This window comes from Tamandua tetradactyla, chromosome 7, assembly GCF_023851605.1.
Source record: "Tamandua tetradactyla isolate mTamTet1 chromosome 7, mTamTet1.pri, whole genome shotgun sequence".
In the NCBI taxonomy this organism is placed as follows: domain Eukaryota; kingdom Metazoa; phylum Chordata; class Mammalia; order Pilosa; family Myrmecophagidae; genus Tamandua; species Tamandua tetradactyla.
This window is the reverse complement of record NC_135333.1, coordinates 124,603,209-124,622,960: the sequence shown is the minus strand read 5'-3', so window position 1 is coordinate 124,622,960 and position 19,752 is coordinate 124,603,209. Positions and strand designations below refer to the sequence as shown.

Sequence of the window (19,752 nt, the reverse complement as noted above, 5' to 3'; positions counted from 1 at the left end):
GGGTTGTCAATAATATGGGATATGGGGATGAAATTAATTGATGTTCTGGAGAGGCTGGCCCCTTCTACATTTTGGGACTTATCTGGTCCAGGGACCCATCTGGAGGTTGTAGGTGTCTGGAAAGTTATCCTAGTGCATGGAACCATTGTGCTGCAATCATATTTTTACCCATTTTCTAACTAAATTTTTTGTTTCTTTACTGTTGAGTTATGAAAGTTTGTATAGATTCCAGGTACAAATATTTTATTAGATATGTGGTTTCCAAATATTTTCTCCCAATCTGCAACTTAAATTACTCTGCCCTGTCAGCTATAGCCTCTTTGGCCCTCTCAGACTCCCACTCCTGTATTCTCCCCTCAGCAAGCCTCTTGGACTCTGCCTGGGTTCCCTTTCCATGTGACATGGCTTATAAACACTTGAGGCATTAATTTTGGGCAGGCATATTCCCCATCTTTTTTGTTATTCCTCTCTCAGGAATTAATGTTCTTCATTGGCTGATATCCAATGTCTCAGAAAGCATTGTTTCATACATTTTGTTTGGTTTTCATTTGTTTCTTCCAGGAGGGTAAATCTCATCCCTGTTATTCCGCGTTAGTGAGAATTGGAGTGGAATTCCTCCCTTCTCAACACTTACGGTTTCCTTTAGCATTAGGAATATCCATTGTTATATAATATTGTCAAGTAATTCTTTCCTTATTCCAGCTCTTTAAAAGGGGGATGGGGCGGTGGGATGGTGGCTCAATGGCAGAGTTGTCACCTACATGCTGGAGACCTAGATTCAATTCCCAGTGCCTGCCCATGTAAAAAAAAAAAAAAAAAAAGGTGGGGGGGATGTAGCCCACATAGAGCTCAGACAAAAAGGATATTTCTGATGTTCAGTTTGTGTTGAAGCTCAGCTATTTCCAGAAGGTTACAAATCAATCAGAAACAGGTTTAGAGCTAGAAATAGGTCAGCTATCATGGTGAGATGATGATGGTGGAGAAATTTTAGTGACAGCTTGTGCATCATAATGTATTCTTTCTTTTTCAGAGTTCTCTGTATATGTAATGCTAAATTTTGGATGTTTTCATCAACTTCTCTTTTTAAAATATTGATAAAATATATGTAACATAAAATTAGCCGGTTTTAAGTGTACAGTTCAGTAGCAGTAATTACCTTGACAGTGTTGTGCAACCATCACTATTTCCAAAATTTTTCATCATCCCAAGCAGAAACTTTGTACTCATTAAGCAACAAGCTTTTTCTGTTATTATCCTTTTAGTCCTTTTCTCAAATGAATGGCCATATTTTAAAAATCACAGTTCTGCATTTTTAAAAAAAGATTTAAAATTCTTTATTCTTTAATGCAGTACATGATTACATTAATTTTTTCATCATATACCTGTGCATTTGTCATCACAATTAACTTTTAAAAAAAAAATAACATATACAATAAAGTAATAAATTTCAAAGCACATACGATTCTGCACTTAAAGGATAGAGTTGACCTGTTAAAGCAGCCTCACCAGTGTAAGAGCCTCTATTTACTAATTCTCTTCTAGCCTCTACTATTAGTTTTGGAGCTTACATCAGCATTTGTGACAATTTAGTATACATACAAGGATTTTTTGAAGTTTTAGCTCTATATTTCACAAAAATTCAGAGAAGTATGGCATTGCCACAGATCTACATAGCTATCAAACATTTGAAGAAAATTCTTTTGGAATTTTTTCTGTAATTAAAACATATTTTAGTAATGAGGTGATTTTGAGCTCTGGTAATCTACTAGAGCCACCTTTGGAATAGAGTTGCCTTTGATTTTGCCAGTTTCATCAGGAAAGTTTTATTTCCATTGCCAGTCCTTCACTTTTGCTGATGAACTAAGGGCATAGCTAGGTATTTTAGTCACCTGTTTTTCAGTAGTGCCTGTCATGATGCCCTGTAAAATGCGGTTACTCAGTAAGTATTTGTTGAATGAATGAATGTTTCTCCTTGAGTCACTGCTTCAGTAGACTCCCATCTCATATTTTATCCAAGATCTTTTCTTTTCTTTCCATCTCTTCCTTTTGGTTATTTTCTTGTTTGCATTTTTTGCAGAGGGTGAACAAAGAAAAGAAGGAAAAGGACATGAATCTAAAACCATTCTGTTAAGAAAAAAGTATTATATAAGAAGAGATAGAAATGCTTAGTTAAAATGAGATTTTGGGGTTAATGCTGCATTTCATTTTTCCCTGCCATTACCAGTGATGGATTGTTTTTTTGTTGTTGTTGGCTTTTGCTTTTCTTTAAAGATGCAATCAGCTTTCTCCTTCCATTTTACAGCTTTCTCTCTTATTTTTCACTTTTACTTCACATTTTTATGATTTTCATTTTCCTTTATATGGAGTCTTCTTCCTCTTCTTTATCTCTTAAATATTGTTGTATGCTAAGGCCTCTACTCAGCTTTTTTTGGTTGTTGTTGCTCTGCCGCTTTACTCACCAGGTACTTGGCTGTTGTGACCCCATTCAAAATCTAAGGCTTCAACTTCTTACAGTTTGATAATCTAGATATCCAGGCCAACATATGTAATAGTTTATTAGACATTTTGATCTTGTCATCCCAATGGCACATCATTCTTACCATGTAGAAAACAAAACTTTATCATCTTTCTTTAAAACTGGTTCCTTCTTCGGTATTCCTATCTCAATAGATGGAAATATTACCAGTAGTTCTCACCATTTTTGGTATCAGAGCTCCTTTCAACCCTTAAAACTTATTGAGAAGAGCTTTTGTTTATGTAGGTTATTCCTGTATCAGTATTAGCATGTGTTCTAGTTTGCTAGCTGCTGGAATGTGATATACCAGAAATGGAATGGCTTTTTAAAAGGGGGATTTAATAAGTTGCTAATTTACAGTTCTAATGCCAAGAAAATGTCCCAATTACAACAAGTCTATAGAAATGTCCAATCAGAGGCATTCAGGGAAAGATACCTTGATTGAAGAAGGCTGATGAAGTTCAGGGTCTTTCTCTCTCAAGTGAGAAGGCACATGGTGAACACAGTCAGGGCTTCTCTCTCAGCTGGAAGGGCACATGGCGAATGTGGTGTCATCTGCTAGCGTCTGCCCTCCTGGCTTCCTGTTTCGTGAAGCTCCCTGGGAGGCATTTTCCTTCTTCATCTCCAAAGGTCGCTGGCTGGTGGACTCTGCTTCTCGTGGCTATGTCATTCTGCTCTCTCTGAATCTCTCATTCTCCAAAATGTTTCCTCTTTTATAGGACTCCAGTAAACCAATCAGGACCCACTTAAATGGGTGGAGATATGTCATCCCCTAATCCAGTTTAACAACCATTCTTGACTAAATCACATCAACCAGGGAGATGGTCTCATTACAGTTTCAAATATACAGTATTGAATAGGGATTATTCTACCTTTAAGAAATGGGATTTATATTAAAACATGGCTTTTCTTAGGGGGCATATATCCTTTCAAGCCAGCACAGCATGTTATATATTAAAACTGAGAAATTTAAAAATAGTCATAAAAATAATAAACCGTTTCTTATTAACATAACATATTTTTATAAAAAATAAGTTTTTCCAAAAAAACAGCAACAACAAAACAATTTAGTGAGAATAGTTGCATAGTTTTTTTCATTTTTGCAAATCTTTTTAATATTGGGACTAATAGAAGACAGCTGGAGTCTCATATCTGCCTTTTCACTCAGTTATGTTGCTTCTGGAACACTCTACTATATACTTATGAGAGAATGGGGATGAAAGAGACAAAGTTTTATTATTATTATGAGAATAGTTTTGACCTTGCAGGTCCCATGAAAAATTCTTGGATATTCCCAGGATCCTGGGCTATACTTTGAGAGCAACTGTACTATATAGTCACTTAGATGTCTAGTGACTCCTCCTCTCTTGTCATCACATCTCATACATTACTAAGTCTTAAAAATTCTACCTCTTTAATGCCTCTCTGGTCAGAATCTCTTTTTCTTTGATTCTACATCTAGAACCTTTATCTTTTTTTTCTTTTTGGTGTCCCTGCCTCTAGTTCATCTTCTTTCTAAGCTATCCATGTTTTAGTAGAATTAATCTTTCTAAAATACAAAATCTGATAACTCTTTCCTGAAAATCCTTTACATGTTTTTTGCATCTGTTAGTATACAAGATGTTTTATCCTGTTTCCATTAACCTCTCTAGCCTCTTCTCAAGCTACTTCTCTGAGAATACCTAATGCTTTCTTTATGCAATATTTGCAATTCTGGGAAACTATCAAGGTGACCCATATACTGTAGTAGTGATATTGTTTGTTGGGCTTGAGCTATGTTCCTGGCATTGTTTTAAGTATTTTCCATTCATTATCTCATTTAACCGCCACATAGCTTTACAAAAGGAGTATTGTTACTATCTCTCATTTTTATAGATGATGAACCTGAGGCTTAGCAAGATTAGGTTATTTTCCCCAAAATTATCCATCTGGTCATTATGGAACCTCGGTAGGTCTGTGTCCCCACTTCTCTGTGTAGATACTATTTGTCCTTGAGGATTAAGCTTAAACATCCCTCCTTTAAGAAACCTTTTCTCCAGTTTGATTTAGATAGCACAACACCCACCCCCAACCCCTATTTTCATTTAACCGTGTGAGCTGCTGTAGCCAGCACTTAATAATACATTGTAATTTACTTGTTTGTTCCTTGCACAGTTGATTTTCCTGGTAGCTGTGGGACAGAAACTCCTCTGACATAGGAATATTAGATTGTATCTGAGAATATTTGTCTGTAAGAGAAAACAGCTCTATGAGTGTCACTCTGGTCCTGCCTATTCTGTTCATTCTAAGCAGACAGGATCTTCAGTTTGGGAGGAGCAGTGAAACAAATCATATCACAGCTATATTCTTTCAGTTTTCTTTAAAAATAGTGACTCTGGGGCAGGCATGGTGGCTCAGCTGGCAGAATTTTTGCCTGCCATGCTGGAGAGCTGGGTTCACTTCCCGGTGCCTGCCCATGTTAAAAAAAAAAAAAAAAAGTACTGACTGATCTCATTGAATTAGTTTAGGGAAGACAGTAATAATAGTTGACATTTATTGGAATACTTTCCATGTGTCCAAACAGTTTACCTGTATATTACCTCATTTAATCTTTACAGCCTCATGAAGTACTTATCATTAAATCCTTTTACAGATAATGGAAACTAAGCCACCAAGAGTTTAAAGAAGCTGCTCAAGATCATAGTCTCCTAAGTGCAAAACTGGGAAGGAAACCTCTTTCCAACTATACTGTACAGAATACTTTATTGAATTTTCTTTACCCAAGATCTCATATTTAAATTCTCTGCTAGGATAAACGTGTAGTAAGGATTATAGTTAAAATTATGTGGTGCAACTCCACTGTAGTGATCTTATAAAAAAGATAATTTATTGCAACAGTTTTGAGCTTTATAATGAATTAAATCCCACTTTCCGCATGAATAATATCAACAAAGAGTTTTACATTTTGGTCAAGACTCCTAAGGTTGCTATCATTTTTCTTCTCTCAGCAAGTTACATTTTATAAATCCAGAATCCTGTTTTCTTTTTTTTTTTTAATTTTTTTACTAAAAAATAAAATAAAACAACATACATAATCAGTAATTCACAAAATCATCACTAAGTTGCATGTTCATCATTTCTTAGAACATTTGCATTAATTCAGAAAAAGAAATAAAAAGACAATAGAAAAAGAAATAAAATGAACACAGGAAAGAAGAAAAAAAATTATACCTACCATAGCCCTTTCCCCTCACTTTCATTGATTACTAGCATTTCAAACTAAATTTATTTTAGCATTTATTCCCCCTATTATTTATTTTTATTCCATATGTTCTACTCCTTTGTTGACAAGGTAGATAAGGAGTATCAGACACAAGGTTTTCACAATCACACAGTCACATTGTGACAGCTGTATCATTATTCAGTCATCCTCAAGAAACATGGCTACTGGAACACAGCTCTACATTTTCAGGCAGTTCCCTCCAGCCTCTCCATTACATCTTGAATAACAAGGTGATATCTATTTAATGAGTAAGAATAACCTCCAGGATAACCTCTTGACTCTGTTTGGAATCTCTCAGCCATTGACACTTTGTCTCATTTTGTTCTTCCCCCTTTTGGTAGAGAAGGTTTTCTCAATCCCTTAATGCTGAGTCTCAGCTCATTCTAGGATTTCTGTCCCATGTTGCCAGGAGGGTCCACACCCCTGGGAGTCATGTCCCACGTAGACAGAGGGAGGGTGGTGAATTTGCTTGTTGTGTTGGCTGAAGAGAGAGGCCACATCTGAGCAAAAAAAGAGGTTTTCTTGGGGGTGACTCTTAGGCCTAATTTTCAGTAGGCTTGACCTATCCTTTGTGGGGTTAAGTTTCATATGAACAAATTCCAAGATTTGGGGGCTCAGCTTATAGTTTTGGTTGCCCCACTGCTTGTGAGAATATCAAGAATTCAACTTGGGGAAGTTAATTTCCCCTTTTCTCAACATTCCCCCAAGGGGACTTTGAAAACACTTTTTTATTCACTGTTCAAATCACTTTGGGATTTATCAGGGCATCACTCTGGACAAACCACCAAAATTTCATGTCCTACCCTAGGTTCCATGTACTTATAGAGTTCAATTAAGCTGTCTACATAAGTTATATTAGGAAATGCAGTAGTCAAAATATAAATTTTGTAACAAATAAAGATTTTTGCTTTAGTCTCACACAGAAGGTGTCATTTTAAAATATTAATTACCATCTATTTTCAGTTCCCTGCAATAATGACATTCGTTTGTTCTTCCTCATGCAAAAACATTTTTAAAATTGTACCTTGTATGCTCAATGTCCCTGGCCATTAGAGAAATGCAAATCAAAACCACAATGAGATATCATCTCACACCCACCAGAATGGCCATTATCAACAAAACAGAAAATGACAAGTGCTGGAGAGGATGCGGAGAAAGAGGCACACTTATCCACTATTGGTGGGAATGTCAAAGGGTGCAACCACTGTGGAAGGCAGTTTGGCGGTTCCTCAAAAAGCTGAATATAGAATTGCCATACGACCCAGCAATACCATTGCTGGGAATCTACTCAAAGGAATTAAGGGCAAAGACACAAACGGACATTTGCACACCAATGTTTATAGCAGCGTTATTTACAATTGCAAAGAGATGGAAACAGCCAAAATGTCCATCAACAGACGAGTGGCTAAACAAACTGTGGTATATACATACGATGGAATATTATGCAGCTTTAAGACAAGATAAACTTATGAAGCATGTAATAACATGGATGGACCTAGAGAACATTATGCTGAGTGAGTCTAGCCAAAAACTAAAAGACAAATACTGTATGGTCCTACTGATGTGAACCGACATTCGAGAATAAACTTGGAATATGTCATTGGTAACAGAGTCCAGCAGGAGTTAGAAACAGGGTAAGATAATGGGTAATTGGAGCTGAAGGGATACAGACTGTGCAACAGGACTAGATACAAAAACTCAAAAATGGACAGCACAATAATACCTAATTGTAAAGTAATCATGTTAAAACACTGAATGAAGCTGCATCTGAGCTATAGGTTTTTTTTTTTTTTTTTTTTGTTCTTTTTTTACTATTATTATTACTTTTATTTTTTTTCTCTATATTAACATTCTATATCTTTTTCGGTTATATTGCTAGTTTTTCTAAACCGATGCAAATGTACTAAGAAACGATGATCATGCATCTATGTGATGATGTTAAGAATTATTGATTGCATATGTAGAATGGTATGATTTCTAAATGTTGGGTTAATTTCTTTTTTTCCGTTAATTAATAAAAAAAAATTAAATACAAAAAAAGAATATTTGTAAATAGAATACAAATAAATTAAAATGCAGGGGAGCAGATTAAAGTTAAGAATAGCTGACATTGAGTTACATAATTCAAACAACCAGATTATGTACTGCAGCTCAGAAACTGATATATTTCAGACCCAAACATGACTTCATTAATAACTATTTAGTATACTACTGCCACTTTGGCCAAGGAAAAGCACCATATTTCCAAAAAATGCTGGAGATAATCAGAGTTGATGATACCAGCTTACATTGACTCTTAAACAAATATTAGGAGCTGAATGCCTCTGCTCTTGAAGAAATACAATAATACACTCCTTTTTCAATAGCTTTCTAATGATCAACTTCTCCAAACCTGTCATCATAGCCTTATTTATCAGGCTGTATATGATGGGATTAAGGGAAGGAGGCAATAAAATATAGAAAGCAGATAGGATGAGATCAGTGAATGATGTAGACCCCAAAATGGGTTTTAGGTAAGAAATGAAAGCAGTAGAGAAGAAAAGTGCAAGAACTGCCAGGTGTGGGAGGCAAGTGGAATAATAGGCTTTTGACTTCCTTGCACAGAGGGGATCTTTCTGATAGTGGAGAAGATATAGATGTATGAGACTAGGATGAAGATAAAACAGCATAAATCAAGTACTGCATTAATGAAAATGAGCAAAATTTCTGTAGTTATATGCTCTGAACAAGAAACAGTTAGCAATTGGGGAATATCACAGAAAAACTGTTGAATTTCACTGAGTCCACAAAAGGATAAAGAAAAGGTACCTACTGTATGTAGAAGGGACACAATCCACTGCTGGACCAAGACATGACTGCCATCCTTACACATGTTCTCCTGTTCATGATGATGTCATAGTGCAAGGGATGGCAAATTGCAGCATAACAGTCAATGGACATTACTGTGAGGAGGAAAACTGCAGCTGCTGAAGAAACCACAATAAATACCTAAGTAAAATACTCAAATAGTGAGGTGGAGTTGTTGTTAGTCAATGAGTTAACAACAGTTTTTAGTACAACTGCAGAAATGAGGCAAAGATCAGACAAAGACAGATTCCTTAAGAAGAAGTACACAGGTGTGTGGAGGCATGTGTCCAGGGAGGTTACAGTGATGATCAGGCAATTCCCCATCAAGGCTGTTAGGTATATAAGTATAAAAATTGAAGCTTGCAATAACTGCAGTTTCCATGGGCCAAAAAACCCAAGAGAAGAAATTCTGTCAGCACTGAAGTACTGTTCATTCTTTAAATTCTGCATTAATAAAGAAAAATAAAGTATTATTGAAGCTATCCAGGAAAAAAAAATTGTACCTTGTACATTTCACTATTATTATGCACTCTAAGCATTCCTAGATTATACCATCTCAGTTTTTAACATCTATCTTTCTTTCTGATTTCAATATGTCCCCAGCCCTCCTCCCTCTATCATTCTCACATGCAGCTTTATTCAGTATTTTAACATAATTGTATTACAGTTAGATAGTATTGTGCTGTCCATTTCTGAGTTTTTGTATCCAGTCCTGTTGCACAGTCTGTATCCCTTCAGCTCCAATTACCTAATATCTTACCCTATTTCTATCTCCTGATGGTCTCTGTTACCAACGAAATATTCCAAGTTTATTCACTAATGTCAGTTCATATCAATGAGACCATACAGTATTTGTCCTTTAGTTTTCGGCTAGTCTCACTCAGCATAATGTTCTCAAGGTCCATCCATATTGTTACATACTTCATAAGTTTATTCTGTCTTACAGCTGCATAATATTCCATCATATGTATATACCACAGTTTGTTTAGCCACTCTTCTGTTGATGGACATTTTGGCTGTTTCCATCTCCTTGCAATTGTAAGTAACGCTGCTATAAACATTGGTGTGCAAATGTCCGTTTGTGTCTTTGCCCTTATGTCCTTAGAGTAGATACCTAGCAATGGTATTGCTGGGTCATATGGCAATTCTATATTCAGCTTTTTGAGGAACCGCCAAACTGCCTTCCACAGTGGTTGCACCATTTGACATTCCCACCAACAGTGAATAAAGTGTGCCTTTTTCTCCACATCCTCTCCAGCACTTGTCATTTTCTGTTTTGTTGATAATGGCCATTCTGGTGGGTGTGAGATGATATCTCATTGTGGTTTTGATTTGCATTTCTCTAATAGCCAGGGAAGTTGAGCATCTCTTCATGTGCCTTTTGGCCATTTGTATTTCCTCTTCTGAGAAGTGTCTGTTCAAGTCTTTTTCCCATTTTGTAATTGGATTGGCTGTCTCTTTATTGTTGAGTTGAACAATCTCTTTATAAATTCTGGATACTAGACCTTTATCCAATATGTCATTTCCAAATATTGTCTCCCATTGTGTAGGCTGTCTTTTTACTTTCTTGATGAAGTTCTTTAATGCACAAAAGTGTTTAATTTTGAGGAGTTCCCTTTATTTATTTCTTCAGTGCTCTTGCTTTAGGTGTAAGGTGTGTAAAACCGCCTCCAATTATAATATTTATAAGATATTTCCCTACATTTTCCTCTTGCTGTTTTATGGTCTTAGACCTGATGTTTAGATCTTTGATCCATTTAGAGTTAACTTTTGTATAGGGTGTGAGATACGGGTCCTCTTTCATTCTTTTGCATGTGGATATCCAGTTCGCTAGGCACCATTTATTGAAGAGACTGTTCTGTCCCAGGTGAGTTGGCTTGACTGCCTTATCAAAGATCAAATGTCCATAGATGAGAGGGTCTATATCTGAACACTCTATTTGATTCCATTGGTCAATATATCTATCTTTATGCCAGTACCATACTGTTTTCACCACTGTGGCTTCGTAATATGCCTGAAAGGAGGCAGCGTGAGACCTCCAGCTTCTTTTTTATCCTCAAGATACTTTTAGCAATTCAGGGCACCCTGCCCTTCCAGATAAATTTGCTTATTGGTTTTTCTGTTTCTGAAAAGTAAGTTGTTGGGATTTTGATTGGTATTGCATTGAATCTGTAAATCAATTTAGGTAGAATTGACATCTTAATTTTATTTAGTCTTCCAATCTATGAACACGGTATGCCCTTCCATCTATTTAGGTCTGCTATTTAGTCTTCCAATCTATGAACACGGTATGCCCTTCCATCTATTTAGGTCTGCTGTGATTTCTTTTAACAGTTTCTTGTAGTTTTCTTTGTATAAATCTTTTGTCTCTTTAGTTAAATTTATTCCTAAGTATTTTATTCTTTTAGCTGCAATTGTAAATGAAATTCATTTCTTGATTTCCCCCTCAGCTTGTTCATTACTAGTGTATAGAAACACTACAGATTCTTGAATGTTGATCTTGTAATCTGCCACTTTGCTGTACTTGTTTATTAGCTTTAGTAGTTTTGCTGTGGATTTTTCGGGGTTTTTGACGTATAGTATCATATCTTCTGCAAACAGTGATAGTTTTACTTCTTCCTTTCCAATTTTGATGCCTTGTATTTCTTTTTCTTGTCTAATTGCTCTGGCTAGAAATTCCAACACAATGTTGAATAACAATGGTGAACAACCTTGTCTTGTTCCTTATCTTAGGGGGAAAGTTTTCAGTTTTTCCCCATTGAGGACAATATTAGCTGTGGGTTTTTCATATATTCCCTTTATCATTATAAGGAAATTCCCTTGTATTCCTATCCTTTGAAGTGTTTTCAACAGGAAAGGATGTTGAATTTTGTCAAATGCCATCTCTGCATCAATTGAGATGATCATGTGATTTTTCCGCTTTGATTTGTTGATATGGTGTATTACATTAATTGATTTTCTTATATTGAGCCATCCTTGCATACCTGGGATGAATCCTACTTGGTTATGATGTATAATTCTTTTAATGTGTTGCTCGATTTGATTTGCTAGAATTTTGTTGAGGATTTTTGCATCTATATTCATTAGAGAGATTGGTCTGTAGTTTTCCTTTTTAGTAATATCTTTGCCTGGTTTTGGTATGAGGGAGATGTTGGCTTCATAAAATGAATTAGGTAGCTTTCCCTCCACGTCAATTTTTTTGAAGAGTTTGGGTAGGATTGGTACTAAGTCTTTCTGGAATGTTTGGTAGAATTCACCTGTGAAGCCGTCTGGTCCTGGACTTTTCTTTTTGGGAAGCTTTGTAATTACTGATTCAATTTCTTTACTTGTGATTGTTTTTTTGAGGTCGTCTGTTTCTTCTCGCGTCAAAGTTGGTTGTTCATGCCTTTCTTGGAAGTTGTCCATTGTTGTATTTGTTAGCGTAAAGTTGTTCATAGTATCCTGTTATTAGCTCCTTTATTTCTGTGGGGTCAGTGGTTATGTCTCCTCTTCCATTTCTGATCTTATTTATTTGCATCCTCTCTCTTCTTCTTTTTGTCAGTCTTGCTAAGGACCCATCAATCTTATAGATTTTCTCATAGAACCAGCTTCTGGTTTTATTAATTTCCTCAATTGTTTTCATGTTCTCAATTTCATTTATTTCTGCTCTAATCTTTGTTATTTCTTTCCTTTTACTGCTTTGGGGTTAGTTTACTGTTCTTTCTCCAGTTCTTCCAAGTGGACAGTAAATTCCTGAATTTTTGCCCTTTCTTCATTTTTATATAGGCAATTAGGGCAATAAATTTCCCTCTTAGCACTGCCTTTGCTGCATCCCATAAGTTTTGATATGTTGTGTTTTCATTTTCATTTGCCTCGAGATATTTACTGATTTCTCTTGTAATTTCTTCCTTGACCCACTGGTTGTTTAAGAGTGTGTTGTTGAGCCTCCACATATTTGTGAATTTTCTGGCACTTTGCCTATTATTGATTTCCAACTTCATTCCCTTATGATCTGAGAAAGTATTTTGTATGATTTCAGTCTTTTTAAATTTGTTGAGACTTGCTTTGTGACCCAGCATACGGTCTATCTTTGAGAATGATCCATGAGCACTTGAGAAAAAGGTGTATCCTGCTGTTGTGGGGTGTAATGTCCTATAAATGTCTGTTAAGTCTAGCTCATTTATTGTAATATTCAACTTCTCTGTTTCTTTATTGATCCTCTTTCTAGATGTTCTGTCCATTGATGAGAGTGGGGAATTGAAGTCTCCAACTATTATGGTAGATGTGTCTATTTCCCTTTTCAGTGTTTGCCTCATGTATTTTGGGGCATTCTGGTTCGGTGCATAAATATTTATGATTGTTATGTCTTCTTGTTTAATTGTTCCTTTTATTAGTACATAGTATCCTTCTTTGTCTCTTTTAACTGTTTTACATTTGAGGTCTAATTGGTGGATATTAGTATAGCTACTCCTGCTTTTTTCTGGTTGTTATTTGCATGAAATATCTTTTCCCAACCTTTCACTTTCAACCTATGTTTATCTTTGGGTCTAAGATGTGTTTCCTGTAGACAGCATATAGAAGGATCCTGTTTTTTAATCCATTCTGCCAGTCTATGTCTTTTGATTGGGGAATTCAATCCATTAACATTTAGTGTTATTACTGTTTGGATAGTACTTTCCTCTACCATTTTGCCTTTTGTATTTTGTATGTCATATCTAATTTTCCTTCTTTCTACACTCTTCTCCACACCTCTCTCTTCTGTCTTTTTGTATCTGTCTCTAGTGCTCCCTTTAGTATTTCTTGCAGAGCTGATCTCTTGGTCACAAATTCTCTCAGTGATTTTTTGTCTGAAAATGTTTTAATTTTTCCCTCATTTTTGAAGGACAATTTTGCTGGGTATAGAATTCTTGGTTGGCAGTTTTTCTCTTTTAGTAATTTAAATATATCATCCCACTGTCTTCTCGCCTCCATGGTTTCTGCTGAGAAATCTACACATAGTCTTATTGGGTTTCCGTTGTATGTAGTGGATTGCTTTTCTCTTGCTGCTTTCAAGGTCCTCTCTTCTCTTTGACCTCTGACATTCTGATTAGTAAGTGTCTTGGAGTAGGTCTATTTGGATCTATTCTCTTTGGGGTGCGCTGCCTTTTTGGATCTGTAATTTTAGGTCTTTCATAAGAGTTGGGAAATTTTCAGTGATAATTTCTTCCATTAGTTTTTCTCTTCCTTTTCCCGTCTCTTCTCCTTCTGGGACACCCACAACACGTATATTTGTGCACTTCATATTATCATTCAGTTTCCTGAGTCCCTGCTCATATTTTTCCATTTTTTTCCTTATAGGTTCTGTTTCTTGTCAAATTTCAGATGATCCGTCCTCCAGTTCACTAATTCTAACCTCTGTCTCTTGAAATCTACCATTGTAGGTTTCCATTGTTTTTTTCATCTCTTCTACTGTACCTTTTATTCCTATAAGTTCTGTGATTTCTTTTTTCAGACTTTCCATTTCTTCTTTTTGTTCTTTCCTTGCCTTCTTCATATCCTCCCTCAATTCACTGATTTGGTTTTTGATGAGGTTTTCCATGTCTGTTCATATATTCTGAATTAATTGTTTCAGTTCTTGTATCTCATTTGAACTATTGGTTTTTCCTTTCACTGGGACATATCTTCAATTTTCCTGATATGATTTGTTATTTTTTGCTGGTGTCTAGACATTTAATTACCTTAATTATTTTATTCTGGAGATTGCTTTCACTTTTCTTACCTAGGGTTTTCGTGCTAGATGAATTTGTTGTCTATGTGTTCTTTGACCTTCAGTTCAGCTTTTTCTGGACCTTTAGCTTAGGTTTTGTTTAACAGAGGATGATTTTTCAGTTCTTGTTTTCTTGTGTGTTGCCCAGGATGATTTTTCAGTTCTTGTTTTCTTGTATGTTGCCCTGCTTGTATGGTGCCTTTTCCCTCCCCGCCCGTAGGAGGGTCTACGTAGGTATTATCGACTCCAGCCGGGTTTTCCCGGACTAAACTGGCCTCCTATCAGGGGGAAGGAGTCACCCGCATCAGTTTTCCCTGAGGGTGAGACCCAGCAGGTTAAAAGACTTTCCTGTGAAATCTCTGGGCTCTGATTTTCTTATCCTGCCCAGTATGTGGTGCTTGTCTGCCTGCAGGTCGCACCTGCAAAAGATGTTGCGGCACCTTTAAGTTTGGAAGACTCTTCCTGCTGGGGCCGTGGTGGTGACAGAGGCGAGATTGTAGGCTGGTTTTAATGGCTTCAGATTGCCAAGCCCTGGGGTCTGAACTCCTTGAGGGAGGGATTCCACCTGAGTTGGGCTTCACCCCCACCCCCCGCTGGGGAAGGCACAGGCCGGCGACAGCCCTGAAAGCAGTCTCTTTCTACCTATACCTGGGGCAGTTGCAGCAGCAGCTGAATGCAGAGGCAGCCAAGTCTCTGTAGAAACACAGCCACTAAAACCTCTTTTTTCTCCCCTTTCCTCTTTTTCCATTAGCCCAATGAGCAACCTCCACCTTCACCAGGTTTAGAGTCTCTTTCCCTTCCCCTCTGGGTAGCCGCCTGTGGAGGAGGGGCACCGGCCACCGGCCGCCGCAGCTTGGAAAACTCACAGTTCTGGGGAGGCTCGCAGCTGGTCCAGACTGGGGTATGCTGTGTGTCCGGTCACTGACGTGGCTCCGGGATCTGTTCTGTACTGTTTCTGGTTATTTAGTAGTTGTTCTGGAGGACAAACTAAAACGCGCACATTGCTAAGCCGCTGTCTTGGCCCCTCCTCCCAGAATCCTGTTTTCTTGTTTATTTGTTATAGATACATCTGAACTTTGTGTTTTTGGTGGGGTTCATTTGTCCATACCTCCTTTCCATTGCACCTAGTTCCTTGAGCACTGAGTACTGCGGCAAACGTTCAAGTTTGATAATGCTAATTAGCTTCAAAATTACACACCTTGAGGCATTGCTAGGCATTAATGTTCTTTTTTAAAAATTTTTATTAATGAAACCAATCAACATACAATATGAACATTCTTGTTTTCATCACATAGTTGTATATTCATCATCATGATCATTTGTTAGAACATTTGCATCAGTGCAGAAAAAGAAATAAAAAACAGAAAAAATTCATACATAACATACCACTTACCTCTCTCTTTCATTGATCACTAGCATTTCGATCTACTAAATTTATTTTAACATTTGTTCCCCCAGTATTTATTTATTTTTAATCCATATGTTTTACTCATCTGTCCATACTGTAGATTAAAAAAAAAAGCATCAGACACAAGGTTTTCACAGTTGGCTCAATCTACTGATGTGGTTGTCCCCACTGCTTGTGAGAATACCAGGAATTCTCCAGATAGTGAAGTTGAACTTTCCCCCTTTCTTCCCATTCCCCCAGGGGGACTTTGCAAATACTTCTTTATTCACTGGTCAAATTACTCTGGGATTTATCACACTAACCTGGACAAACCAATAAAATCTCATGCCCTATTCAAGGTTCCATGTACTTATGGTGTTCAGTTAAACTGTTCATATAAGTTAGGAAATGCACTAGTCAAAATATAAATTTTGTACCCAATAAACATTTCTTGCTTTAGTCTCATGTACAAGTTGAAGTTTTAAAATATGAATGACCATCTGTTTGCAACACCCTGCAATATTGTCATTCCTTTATTCTTCCTCTCATGCAAAAACATTTTTAATTTGTACATTTAGTCACTATCATTGTACACTTTAGGCATTTCTAGATTATACCATCTCAGTCTTTATCATCTATCTTTCCTTCTGGTTTCATATGTGCCCCCAACCCTTCTCCCTCTATCATTCTCATATTCACCTTCATTCAATATACTTACATTATTGTGCTACAATCATATAGTATTATGCCATCCATTTCTGAATTTTTACTATCAGTCCTGTTGCACAATCTGTATCCCTTCAGCTCCAATTACCCAGTCTCTACCCTATTTCTATCTCCTGATAACCTGTGTTCTTAACTGAAATTCTCCAAGTTCACTCATTAATGTTATTTCGTATCAGTGAGACCATACAGTATTTGTGCTTTTGTTACTGGCTAATTTCACTCCAGCATAATGTCTTCAAGGTCCATCCACCCATCCACATTGTTACATGCTTAATGACTTTATTCTGTGTTACAGCTGTTTAATATTTCATGGTATGTATATACCTCAACTTGTTCAGCCACACATCTGTTGATGTACATTTGGGCTGTTTCCATCTCTTGGCAATTGTAAATAATGCTGCTGTAAACATTGATGTGCAAATGTCTGTTTGTGTCCTTGCCCTCATGTCCTCTGAATAGATACCTAGCAATGGTATTGCCAGATCATATGGCAATTCCATACTTAGCTTCCTGAGGAACCGCCAAACTGCCTTCCACAGTGGTTGTACCATTTGACATTCCCATCAACAATGGATAAGTGTGCTTCTTTCTCCACATCCCCTCCTGCACTTGTCATTTTGTGTTTTATTGATAATGGCCATTCTAGTAGGTGTAGGTCTCATCATGGTTTTTGATTGGCATCTTTTCATGTGCTTTTTAGCTATTTGCATTTCCTCTTCTGAGATGTATATGTTCATGTCTTTCGCCAGTTTTTTAAATTGAGTTGTTTGTCTTTTTGTTGTTGAGTTGAATGATCTCTTTATTCTGGATCCTAGACCCTTATCGGATATGTGATTTCCAAATATTGTCTCCCACTGAGTTGTGTTTTTGTTGTTGAGTTGAACAATCTCTTTATTCTGGATACTAGACCCTTATCGGATATGTGGTTTCCAAATATTGTCTTCCATTGCATTGAATGCCTTTTTATTTTCTTGGCAAAGCTCTTTGATGCAAAACAGTGTTTAATTTTGAGGAGTTCCCATTTATCTATTTCTTCCTTCAGTGCTCAAGCTTTGGGTGTAAGATCTAGGAAACCACTTCCTATTGTAAGATTTAAAAGATGTTTCCCTATATTTTTTTCTAAAATTTTTAGGGTCTTAGGTCTAATGTTTAGGTCTTTTATCCATTTTCAGTTAATTTTTGTATAAGGTGTGAGATATGGATCCTGTTTCATGCTTTTGCATATCCATCCAGTTCTCTAGCCACCATTTATTGAAGAGACTGTTCTGTCCCAGGTGAGTTGGCTTGCTGCCTTATCAAAGATCAATTGTCCGTAGAGGAGAGGATCTATATCTGAACACTCTATTCGATTCATATTGGTCAGTATATCAATCTTTATACCAGCACAATGCTGTTTTCAACACTATATCGCTTCATAATACGCCTAAAAGTCAGTTAGTGTGAGACCTCTGACTTTATTTTTCTTTCTCAAGATATTTTTAGCTATTCGGGGCACCCTGCCTTTCCAAATAAATTTGGTTATTACTTTTTCTATTTCTGCAAAGTAACTTTTTGGAATTTTAATGGGGATTGCATTGAATCTATAAGTAACTTTTTGGAATTTTGATTGTGATTGCATTGAATCTATAAATCAATTTAGGTAGAATTGACATTTTAACTCTATTTAGTCTTTCAGTCCATAAACATGGTATGCCCTTCCATTTATTTAGGTCTCCCATGATTTCTTTTAGCAATTTCTTGTAGTTTTCTTTGTGTAAGTCTTTTGTATCCTTAGTTAAATTTATTCTTAAATATTTTATTCTTTTGGTTGCGATTATAAATGGAATTTTTTCCTTGATTTCCCCCTCAGATTGTTCATTAGTAGTGAATAGAAACACTATGGATTTTTTGAGTCTTGATCTTGTAACCTGCCACTTTTCTGTACTCATCTATTAGCTCTAATAGCTTTGCTGTGGTTTTTTCAGGGTTTTCAACATACAGTATCATATTGTCTGCAAACAGTGAGTTTTACTTCTTCCTTTCCAATTTTGATGCCCTGTGTTTCTTTTTCTTATCTGATTGCTCTGGCTAGAACTTCCAACACAATGTTGATAACAGAGGTGACAGGGGACATCCTTACCGTGTTCCTGATCATAAGGGGAAAGTTTTCAGTCTTTCCTCATTGAGGATGGTGTTTTCTGTGGGTTTTTCATATATTCCCTTTATCATGTTGAGGAAGTTCCCTTGTATTCCTATCCTTTGAAGTGTTTTCATCAAGAAAGGATGTTGAATTTTGTCAAATGCCTTTTCTGCATCAATCGAGATAATCATGTGGTTTTTCTGCTTTGATTTGTTGATATGGTGTATTATATTAATTGATTTTCTTATGCTAAACCATCCTTGCATACCTGGAATAAATCCCTCTTGGTCATGGTATATAATTCTTTTAATGTGTTGCTGGATTCGATTTGCAAGAATTTTGTTGAGGATTTTTGCATCTATATTCACAGAGACATTGGTCTGTAATTTTTTTTGGTAATATCTTTTTCTGGCTTTGGTATGAGTGTGTATTGGCTTCATAGAATGAGTTAGTAGCCTTTCCTTGTCTTCAATTTTTTGAAGAGTTTGAGAAGGTTGGTAGTAAGTCTTTCTTGAAAGCCATCTGGTCCCAGACTTTTCTTTTTGGGGAGCTTCTTGATGACTGATTCAATTTATTTACTTGTGGTTGGTTTGTTGAGGTCCTCTGTTTCTTTTTGAGTCAATATTGGTTGTTCATGCCTTTCTAGGAACTTGTCCATTTCATCTACATTGTCTAGTTTATTAGTATATAGTTGTTTATAGTATCCTCTCATTACCTCCTTTATTTCTGCGGGGTCAGTGGTTATGTCTCCTCTTCCATTTCTGATTTTATTTGCATTCTCTCTCTTCTTTTTGTCAGCTTTACTAAGGGATCATCAATTTTATTGATTCTCTAAAAGAACTAACTTCTGGTTTTGTTGTTTTTCTTGAATGTTTTCATGTTCTCAATTTCATATATTTCTGCTCTAATCTTTGTTATTTCTTTACTTTTGCTTGCCTTGGGGTTAGTTTGGTATTCTTTCTCTAGTTCTTCCAAGTGGACAGTTAATTCCTGAATTTTTGCTCTTTCTTCTTTTTTGATATAGGCATTTTGGGCAATAAATTTCCCTGTTAGCACTGCCTTTGCTGTATCCCATAAATCTCATTCTGGTTTTGATTTGCATTTTCCTATTAGCCAGGGAGGTTGAGCATTCTTTTCATGTGCCTTTTGGCCATTTGTATTTCCTCTCTTT

General features: G+C 36.4%; 1 protein-coding gene across 5 annotated transcripts in view; it reads left to right on the top strand.

The window, feature by feature from the left end:
* Positions 1 to 19,752, top strand: part of R3HDM2 (R3H domain containing 2) — a 301,698-nt gene that overhangs the window by 115,914 nt on the left and 166,032 nt on the right. The window lies entirely within an intron of this gene.